Source organism: Teleopsis dalmanni, unplaced genomic scaffold (genome assembly GCF_002237135.1).
Source record: "Teleopsis dalmanni isolate 2A unplaced genomic scaffold, ASM223713v2 unscaffolded_contig_0712, whole genome shotgun sequence".
Lineage (NCBI taxonomy): Eukaryota > Metazoa > Arthropoda > Insecta > Diptera > Diopsidae > Teleopsis > Teleopsis dalmanni.
The window spans coordinates 1-11,383 of record NW_024032094.1 but is presented as its reverse complement, the minus strand read 5'-3'; the positions used below and the strand labels follow the sequence as shown (position 1 = coordinate 11,383).

Sequence of the window (11,383 nt, the reverse complement as noted above, 5' to 3'; positions counted from 1 at the left end):
TAATATAGCGAAATCTTCGAGTAAAATTCGTTTCAAAGTACACTTTAAAAAGTGTACATAATCGCGTGTGCTACGGAACAATCAGTTCAGTTCAGTTTGTTCTTGTTAAGAAATAATATGGCTGAAGAAATAATACTATTGAGAGATAATATTGTAATACTTTTATTCATTAAATAAAAATTGTAATTTCCAAAAATTTATTGAATAAAAAATATAATAATAAAACAAAATATTAGAAAAGTAACGTGCAAATACCACATATTAAATATTTTGGATTAGCTATTGTTAATCGAGATATGTTAAACTGTTGACTCCTGATAGACCTGCAGAATTACACTTAAAATATGGCCCAGTTCATTGAAAAAAAAATTTTGAAATTTTGTACACCAGTAATACGAGTAATAATGAAAATCCGAATATTTATCATCAAAAATTGTTTTATTGTTTTTGAAAGTATTCTCCAGCCTGATTTATACACTTTTGCATGCGCTCATACCAATTGCCGAAGCACTTTTTCCACTCCAAAACATGGCTTTTAAACACTTCAACAGCATATTCTGGCGACGAAAATCGTTGACCACGCATTTTTTTCTTGATGTGCGGGAATAAAAAGAAGTCACTGGGTACCAAATCAGGGCTGTTCGGCGAATGACTCATAAATTCGACGTTTTAGCCGGTGAAAAAGGCGCTGGTTTGACCCGATGCTCGCGTTGTCATGGTGAACAATGATTCGTCTTCTCTTGTTCGTTTTTCGAATTTCTCCGAAGACTTCAGGCAAACAAATTGTGGTGTACCACTTAGAAGTGACCGTCTTTCGTTCTTCAAGCGGAACAGTTACCACATGACCAGTTTTGCCGAAGAAACAGGCGACCATTTGCTTCAAAATGCTTCTTCCGCGAACAACTTTCGTTGGATTTGGTTTGCCTTCGAAGCCCCACACGGTCGATTGCTGTTTTTTTTCCGGCTCATATGCATAGATTCATGATTTGTCACTTGTGACGATCTTACAAACGTCATTTGAAGCACCGCGAACGTAATTTTTCAACATTTCTTTGCCCCAATCGACACGCTTCTTTTTTTGAGCGATAGTCAAATTGTGCGAGATCCAACGAGGATGCCTCTATCTCACGGTATGTCACATGACGATCTTGCATTATCAGTTCACGCACGGCATCAATGCTCTCTGGCACAACGGCCGTTTTTGGATGACCTTTACGGAATTCGTCGTTGAGTGAGCGTCGTTTACGATTGAATTCATTAAACCAGTTTTTCACAGCTATAGGATGGTGCTTCATCGCCATAACATACAAAGATTTAAATTTATCAATGCACTTTTGTCGTGATAATCCACGTCGAGTGTTGTGAAAAATGATCGCACGAAAATCATGTGTAAATTCCATTTTTTGGCGGAAATGAATTTTTCAAGTCTCTGTAAATAAAACAATTCACAATTAAATGACAACATGTTCTGAGTGATGTTATGCTAAAAAATGTCAACTTTTCCAATGGAAATGTTAGATTGCACTTGGCAACACTTAGTGTTGCCTAGGCCAGAAATATATATAGCAGCTCTCGTATGGAAAGAGGTTATAAACCAAAACTTTTATGATTACCACAATAGAGTGATTTCGAATTTAGTTGTACTAAAACTGAAGATGTATAATTTTCAGCGAGTAAAGCTAAACTCTGCAGGTTTTAAGAGCATTGATGTTGTTTCACAGCAATGGGAAAATCACTGCCATTTTTCAGGCACAGCTCCGTGGCTTAGGGCTATGTGCGAGAGACTACGTAGAAACACTCGAAGTACCAAAAAAAATATTTTTCAGGACAGTCAGAGGCTCTAAAATCTATAGCAAATTCCTTATTCCAATCAAAGTTGGTCTGGAAATGTCTTTAATTAAAAAAGCTGTCGATGTGTAATTAAAAAAGTTGAAAAAGCTGTCGATTTATTTGCTTACATATATATAGAAAGAGAAAAGTTCTTCGTAAGATCTTTGGTCCTCTACGAGTTGGCGACGACTACCGCATTAGAATGAACCACGAGCTGTACGAGCTTTATCACGACATTGATGTAATTCAGCGCATTAACATCCAGCGGCTTCACTGGCTTGGTCATGTCGTGAGAATGGATGAAGACGCTCCGGCGAAAAAGGTGTTTGAAGCAGTAGTCGGCGGAACAAGACGTAGAGGTAGACCGTGTCTCCGGTGGAGTGATCAAGTTGAGGGAGCACTAACTGGACTTGATATACGAGACTGGAGAAAGCGCGCACGCAGCAGAGGCACCTGGAGAGACATGCTGCGTCAGGCCGAAACTCGGTAACGGGTTGTTATGTCCACATAAGTAAGTATATAGAAATGTATGAATAAATGTTTAAAATAAAATTTGAATAAACAGATTTCATATGCATTAATAAAACATTGATGTCACATTAAAAGGTTTCACAACATTAACTAATTTTGATTAAACGCAAAACAAATGGAGTTTAATTATTTATAAAGTTAATTATTTTTGCCTATAGCTGCGCTTCTTATGACGACAAAAAAACAATCTTTTAAAATCTAGAAAGGTTCGAATAGCAAAAAAAAGACAAGCACAAAAACTTAATTAATTTATTGATTAAATTTGACTAACCATACAACGCAGTGACGACGCGTGCTCTATCTGGAAGGGTGTGCGGCGCTTCTTTAATGTTGTTTTTACATGTACCACTTAAATTAAAATATATGAGATATTTTATTAATAATAACTATATTATATTAGGCAACAATATATTCGCAATATTGTATTAACAATTCATTAACAGAATAACATATTAAACAAATTAAATTAATAATTAATATATAAATTTAATATTATATCAATATGGAAGAAACAAAACTTTTCACATAATTCTCGTAACATCAAACCAACTTTTTTCAAACAAAAGAGTTTGTACTTAGAATCATACATGTTTATGCAGTGATCAAATAAAATCAAAATCACTTGCAACGTATAAATGTGCGGACAAGTAATCCGCACAGTAAGCGACCGAAATTCGTTGGTACTACTGTTAAAAGGGGGGAGACGAAATGTGATAGAAATGTATGGTGAGATGAGCTGCAAACTTCAGCCGCTCATGCAACCACTTTGGCAAATCATCATGTTGGATTCGTATGCATGCAGTTGATATTCGAATAGAACAGAAAATTACTCTCATACAATTCCCACTATATAAATCTCTATCTCTGATATTAGAACGGGAGCACACGCACATTATTTTGTTCATATGCAAACGTATGAATGTGCGGCCAACTTCTTTGCACACAAAAGGGGAGCTGCAAATATATGAGCACAACTAACAAGTATAGCAGCTAACAGAAGCAAATTGATTGAGTTTTCATAGACAATTATATTTAATTGTTTTTGCTAAAACTTTAAAAATATATATATGGAAATGTAATAAATAATAATAATTGTTGATGTGAAGATACTTAATAAATTTATATACATACCTATGTTATTTGAAATTTTGCAAATTATGTTAGGGTGTTCACCGCACACCTCCGCACCATAGAGCAATCGTCACTGATACAACGCTGTTTCAAGTATTGCCAAGTACTTATCATCAGTGATCTTAGGAAATATTCGAATTTCTTTTTAATCAATTTATAGTCCGTATATAATTTATTTGGACTGTAAGTGCCATTCTTAGGACTTGTGTCTATCAATTTATAAGCAAAGACTAATCGTGTTTTTTCACAAGAAGCCAAGGCTGCACAAACTTTCAATGCTCAAGTTCCAAGTTTTTTGCCACTTTTTATTTAATTAATTACACTAACCAAAGCACTTGCCGTGCTTTAAATTGGAACGATCTTATAAACTACAGCTTTATTTGAAAACACAAGTTCAAAAAATTGAAAGTTAACTTTTGAGGTTGCATATGTTTTATTTTTAAAGCAAATCTTTGTGCACAGACATCTGTTATGCATATTTTAACTTACTAACTTTTTAACTTTATTTTAACTTTAGTCTTCGAAGTTTTTCACTACACTTAAACTTCGAAGACTGCGAGAACAAAACCTCACAAAAACTTCGAAGTTTTTTCCAACTTCGAAGACTTCGTTTACTATTCGAAATATGAACAGCACTATTAAGAACTACATTTGCGACATTTAAGCATGATCAAAAATAATAATTATGGTAATTATGTTGATCTAGCAATTACTGCACCAGTTTCAAGTATGATTTTACTTTTAAGTATAATTATAGTTTTTGTATACTCACAAACCCGAATTATTTACTCAGATCGCGAAGAAATTAAATTTCTTTAAGCAGTTTTCCCTTCCAATTTGGTTCATTTTCTAATTCTTCACGCATCTTTATTTTTGACACTCGCGCACTCATTCGCGAATCGTAATGTCGTCATATATAAGTTGTAACAACTCTTTCTTGGGGTCGTTGTTTATTTGCTGAGGTATGCTCAGCCTGTCCAGAATCGTCATAATAAATTTTTAATTGTGACCAAAATACTCAATGAAGTGATTTTTGTTTACAAGGTTTAGGCTTTACTATAATTAAAAATTTTATAAATCAAATAAGAAAAAAAATACCCAATAATGAAATAATTAAAAATGATATTATTAGGATGAATACTAATCGATTCGGAGTACAGTACTTGTCTTGGATGTCCTGGTGTAGTTCTAGTACTGGTGATGTTTTCTTCAAAGCTGTTAATTTAAAATGTGTAACAGCCGGTCGTATCGATATAGTTCTGATTGTGTACCTTCATGCAAATATATCCAGATATGGATATATTCCTTTGCGTTTTATTTAAAATTTATCTTACTTGCAGTGGGCGTACTACAGCCGATCGCAGTGCAATAATTGTGCACACAAGATATTCCTTCGGGTGAATATATCCTGATATGGATATATTCCTTTATGTTTTAATTAGAAATTATTTTACTTGCAGTAGGCGTACTACAGCCGATCGCAGTGCAATAATTGTACACACAAGATATTCCTTCGGGTGAATATATCCTGATATGGATATATTCCTTTATGTTTTAATTAAAAATTATTTTACTTGCAGTAGGCGTACTACAGCCGATCGCAGTGCAATAATTGTTAATACAAGATATTTCTTCGTGTCACTAATTTCTTTATATCGAAATTAATTTAATGCAACTAGTGCTAATTAGAACTTGTAATCCCCAGGTTCCTTAGTAAATATTCTACAAGTCGCCGTCTGAACAAAAATGGACGTCTTAAATACTCAACCAACCGAGCTTTTTTCGTAGCGTATCATTTTATTTACAGCTGATCTCACGCAAGTCTTGTTTACTTTGCCATTCTGCTTGTTCACTTTACGTCTCTTTGAGCTTCTCTTGCGGCGAATATTTTTGGCAGTTCTTGTTTTCTATTCTGCTATTTTGTTTTGATTATTGCAAAATGTGACTAAAATTGCATTCGGTGCTTCTTTTGATTTTTTTAGTTTATTTAATTTAATTTTTAATAAATATTAGTTTAATACATATAAAATTAATTTAAAAAAATAGAAATATAATTCATAACTAAATCAGGTAAGTGAGGTAATTAATTACATTTTTAAATTTTTATTTCAACGTAATTGCAGATCAGATGGTTATGTCGTGGGTGCATGCTGCAATTAGTTTATTGCGGGGTGGATTTTGGTGAGTAGTTTATAATAAATATGATAAATATTTATTGAATGAACTTTATTGCAGATATCTTCAACATTTGTTACCAGTAAGTGTTATATTGGGTGTTGTGTTGTGTATAAAATGAATAAAACTGTGTTGTGATGTTATTTTTGTTTTTTAGTTCATTGTAATGTTTGTACCAAAGTGATGTGTCCAATATATATTTACGTAGGCGGAAATTTAATGTAAATTTCCGTCCTCACATAGTAGGTAATAATAAGGTCAGCACTTTCTGTAGAAAACTTTAAAAATATTGGATGCGTCAAAAAAATGCTATTGACATTTATTATTTATTCAAGGAGTTTTTATTTAATTAAGTAACAATTTCTAACTTCATAACGTGCATTTCACATACATATCGGTATATTCTTACCTGGCTTTATCGATGCCCTAGCCACCAACAATCACTGTAAGAAGTAACACCAAACTCTCTTCAAAGCTGACTGTTTGTTGCTACCGTCTTACAGCGACAGGCGGTGGATATTCAATTCTTGTTTCACTATTTACATAAATACTAAAACTTAATTTCAATACTTATTTAACTTATTTAATTTTATTTCCGTAATAACATACAATTTGTATGTAAAAAATAACAGTTGAGGACTTTGTCTTTTCTACTTAACCTCATATCGCGGATAACGTAAAATTATACCTTATGTGTTTGAAATTTTTTTTTTTTTTTTTGAAATCCATTTATTTATTACAATCTGTCAGGAATGACTGACAATAAGTAATATATATAAATTTAAATCGTAATAATGGTTATTACGATATAAAAAGAAAGGCACGTATGGACTATGCCCAGTGACATATCCATATATATTTAAAATAAAAGTGTATTGTCTACATATACATATTTAAAATGTCTCGCGATGTTTTTCTTCTCAGCCTTGTAAAGGTATTGGAAGGGGACATCAGTTGAGTAACCAGAGGGTTTGGGTGCATATATAAGCGTTGAGCGTAATTCTTTAAAATACTTGCTATTTCTTCCTTGATTGTTCGAACATGTAATTGTTTATGTAGCTGTTCATTCGTTGTATACCAAGGTGCGTTTGTGATCATTCGTAGTGTTTTAGATTGGAAGCGCTGTATAATTGCCAGGTTTGAGTCTGCTGCAGTACCCCATAATTGGGCCCCATAACTCCATATAGGTTTAAGTACAGATTTGTATATAAGCAGCTTGTTGTCGAGTGACAGTTTGGAATTTCGGCTGAGGAACCAAAATAAGTTTCGTAATTTAAGACCCAAGGCTTTACGCTTTTTGAATATGTGTGATTTCCAGGTTAGCTTACTATCCAGATGTATGCCCAAGTATTTTGTTTCTACAGCTTGTGGTAATTGAGTATTGTTTATTAAGACCGGCGGGCACGTAGAACGTTTTGTAGTGAATGTTACCTGGACAGATTTTGATTCATTCGGTTTAATACGCCAGTTTATCATCCAGAGAGCAACATTATCAAGGCAGGTTTGAAGTTTGGTGGAAGCACGAATTGGGTCACTGTCAACTGATAAAATAGCTGTGTCGTCTGCAAATGTACCGATAACACTCTCATTGGTAAGGGGAAGATCCGCAGTAAATAAAAGATAAAGCATTGGTCCCATTATGCTACCTTGAGGTACTCCTGCTTCTATATCATGAAGTACTGTAGTTTCGTTTCCATGCTTAACGAAAAAGTGCCTAGCCGAGAGGTATGATTTTATAAATATGAAAAAATTTAGAGGTAGATACAGTTTTAGTTTGAACAGGAGGCCCTCATGCCATACTCGATCAAAAGCTTGTGAAATATCTATAAATGCCGCAGTGCAATATTTTTTACCATCTATCGCACTATGGATATGTCTATGAATTTGTTCTATTGTGCTATGTTTTTGGCGAAAGCCGAATTGATGGTCAGGTATGAGTCTGTTTTGTTGGATAAACGGAGTAAGGCGCTTTAGAAACAGGATTTCCATAACTTTTGACAGGATCGGAAGTAGACTTATTGGCCGATATGATTTGACGTCTTCTGGGCTTTTCCCTGGTTTCGGTATCATGGAGATTTGTGCTATCTTCCACTGTGGCGGAATAAACCCCCTTATTATCACAGCGTTAAATAGATGAGTGAGAAATACAAATCCTTTTGGTGGGAGCTGCTGCAAGGCCATGCCTGTGATGAAATCGTATCCTGGAGCTTTTTTTACTTTTAACTTTGTTATTACATCTCTAACTTCATTAATAGTATATCTTTTAATTGGATGTTCCAAATGATAAGGCTCTTGTAGAAAATTAATCCTTTGATTCATGACATCAGGCATATTTTGGTTATCATTTGATTTAAAGACCTGTCCAAATGTAACGCAAATGTTTCTGCTTTTTCAATATCGCTTTTTGCCCATGAGTTGTCGATTTTGCGTATAGGTGGTTGATAGACAATCGGTCTGTTGATCTTTTTTATGGCTTTCCAAAGGGAATATTTTGTATCACATGAAGCACTTAGGTTTTGAAGGTATAGCGACGTGCGATTATTGTTATACTTTAAAAGAAGGGCTTTAACGAGTTTACACAGTTTGTTTAAGCGAGTTTTATCCGCAGGGAATCTCGACTGTTGCCAATGTTTTCTCATCCTACGCTTTTCTTTAATCAGGTATCTAATGTTAAATGGGTAATCTTGCTTAACACTTTTAGAAATTGGTGGAGTTGATTCCCATGCAGACATTTGGACACAAGAGTTGAAATGCTCTACTGCTTCAGTTACGTCAGATTCAGTTTTTAACCTGACTTCGGTATTTAGACCAATTGAAATTAGTTGACGGTAACTATTCCAGTCAGTGTTTTTGTTATGAAGAATACATTTTTCCATAATTTCACAGCAGTCATTGAGGGTGATTATTATTGGCGAGTGGTCAGATGACAAGTCGAAATTGGACTTACAGGTAGTTGTTTCGATACGTACCCCCTTTGATACCGCAAAATCAATTAAGTCAGGTATTTTTCTTCTATCCGTTGGCCAATATGTGGGTTCACCTGTTGAGATTGTGTGGAGGTTGAGTACATTTATTGCTTCGAAGAGTTGACGTCCTTTTGGAGATATTAGGCGGGAACCCCATTTTAAGTGTTTAGCATTAAAATCTCCGCCTACTAGGAACCTAGGTCCAAGCAGCTGAAAAAATGATATGTACATATCTTTCGTGATACTGTGGCGCGGTGGGCTGTAGAGTGATGAGAAAGTCATGTCGCCTTCTTTAGTTTGTACAACAATGTTTGTTGCCTGGATTTCATTCTTGCAATATGGTTTTGCTTCATAATGTTTTATCGAGTTCCTTATGAGGACCGCAGAGCCACCATTTCCTTTACCACTGGGATGCATTGTGTGATAAAGTTCGTAGTTCGGAATTTTAAAGAAACTACGCGTCGTGAAATGGGTTTCTGATACTAGCATTATGTCGACCTGTTTTAATTTTAAAAATGCTTTTATTTCGATAGCATGTTTTGATAGACCATTAGCGTTCCATATGACTACTACTAAATCAAGAATTTTGTTTAGTCGTCAAGTTGATCAGTAAATTTGTCATTACTACGATTTGTTGCATCATTTGCTTCAACAGTGATGTCATCTCACGGAATTCTTCCACAAAATTATTTGGAATTGGTGAAAGCTTCTCCTCTGTTTTCGCTACTGGTGTTTGACTTCACTATTTGTGCGAATGTTTCAGGTGAATGAGAAGTCGTGATGTGTTTTTTGTTTAGTGAAGGAAGAGGATTTTCTTGAATTTGTACTTCCGGCGCCCTAGGTCTTAGTTGGGGATACATTTTTTTTTGCAGGTTTTTGTATATTTGACATCCTTTGTAGTTGGCCGGATGATTTCCTTCACATAGAACATATTTGACATCATTGGATCTGCTTTTCCTTTCGCAATTTACAGAAGCATGATTTCCAGCGCACTTGATGCATTTAGGTTTGCGGTGACAGTATCCTTTTGTGTGCCCATACTGTTGGCAGTTTGCACATTGAGGGATTTCCCGTTTCGGGTGAGGTGGTTCAAATGTAACTGTAGTATACAAGAGTTTCTTAACCAAATAAATATCCTTATTATTTAGGTTTGGTGCAAGTTCAATAATAAACATGGGGAGAGGTTCACCTGACCCTCTACGTTTAATGTTCCAAACGTTTACAGCCGTATGTTCATGCTCCAGAAGTGCATTTTTGATTTCATCAATATCGGTTGAATGATGCAAATTTTTCAATATAACCCTAAAGCTTCTCTCTGTTTTTGGTTTGTAAGTGTAGAATTCAGTGTTTTTTAACTCCAACTGCTTTACAATGCTTACGTAAGAGTCAGATGTAGAAGGTTGAACTCTTACTTGACTTGGATTTAGCACTTTTAAGTCGAATTGATTTGCCGCATGTTCGTTTAACACATCTATTAGAGGCTTGATACAATGTACCTTATCAATAAATATAGGTGGAGGTTTCATTAATTTTGGATCCGTATCATTATTTTTTAACGATTCTTCAGTTTCTTCAGAGTCATCTTCCTGGAGATCTGCGTATCGGTTTGGTTTGACGGGTTCATTTAGCCAGTATGAGTCTAGCTTGGTTTGTTTTTGGCTTACTTGATGATTTTTACTTGGACTATCGCGTTGACGTTTACGGTTATTAACTACTGTCCAAGTGTCGTTAACAGAGGTTTCGTTTCTGGTGGCTGCAGCTTGATTCGATCCTTTATTTTGGAGGAGGTTATTTTTTTCTTCATTATACAATTTTTGAAGCTGTTGTTGAAGTAGTTGAATTTGTTGTTGTATATTTTTCACCTGAACTGATTTAGCCTTTTTCTCTTTTAGATGACCCGAAGTCGCATTGCTTGACGCCTGCCGCGTGTTCATATTAGTTTCTTTGCGTGTATTGGATAGTATTGTTTCGTGTTGATTTGGGGAACTAAGTTTTATATTATCGTTTTTATTATTTATTAATTTAATTTTGTTAGCGATGGCGATTTCACTAGCTATTTTTGTTATGCTTGATTCGATTTTTGAATTTTCTAAAAGTTTGTTTGGGGAATGATTTATTATTTTAGAGTCATCAGTGTTTAGTGTTATATAGCCATTTAGGCCATTTTCACTAATTAGAGAGTGCCGACGTACAACCTTTTCGTAATCGCTCATACAATAAATTTACAATATTTTTACAGTAAGTTTATTTAATTTTATTTTAATTATTTAAAAATTTAAATTTATAAATAAGTAAATTTATTTATTTTTATTTATTTATTTTTATTTATTTTCATATAAGTTTGTTTTATTTTACTTTTAGTAAAATAATTGAAAAAAATAAATATGTAATATTTGTTTATGTATTTAAATTTAATTCTTGAAAGTTACACTGTGGCAACACTACAAATATAATTTCTTACTTTCGATCATATGCTGTCTCTATCAGCTGTTTGAGCAAAACTTAATTTTGATTTTTTTGTGTTGGTTTTATTATTTCTTTGCAAACTTAAAATTTAATTTGATTAACAAAAAATTTTTTATATTACAAAAAAAACTGATTAACACCGTCCACTGGCACTGTTTTTTCACAGATTCCTTTATTTAAGGTCTATTGTTCAAATTATCATAACTTTGAAATTTAAATTTAACTATTTCTAATCAAAAAAGACAAAAGTTACGGAGTGAACACTTTTTGCGCGCGCTTTCGGT

The 11,383-nt window shown here is 34.1% G+C and overlaps 1 pseudogene; it reads right to left on the bottom strand.

Moving 5' to 3' along the window:
- Positions 1 to 631: 631 nt before the first annotated feature.
- Positions 632 to 1,400, bottom strand: LOC119663657 (annotated as a pseudogene).
- Between the last annotated feature and the right edge of the window lie 9,983 nt (positions 1,401 to 11,383).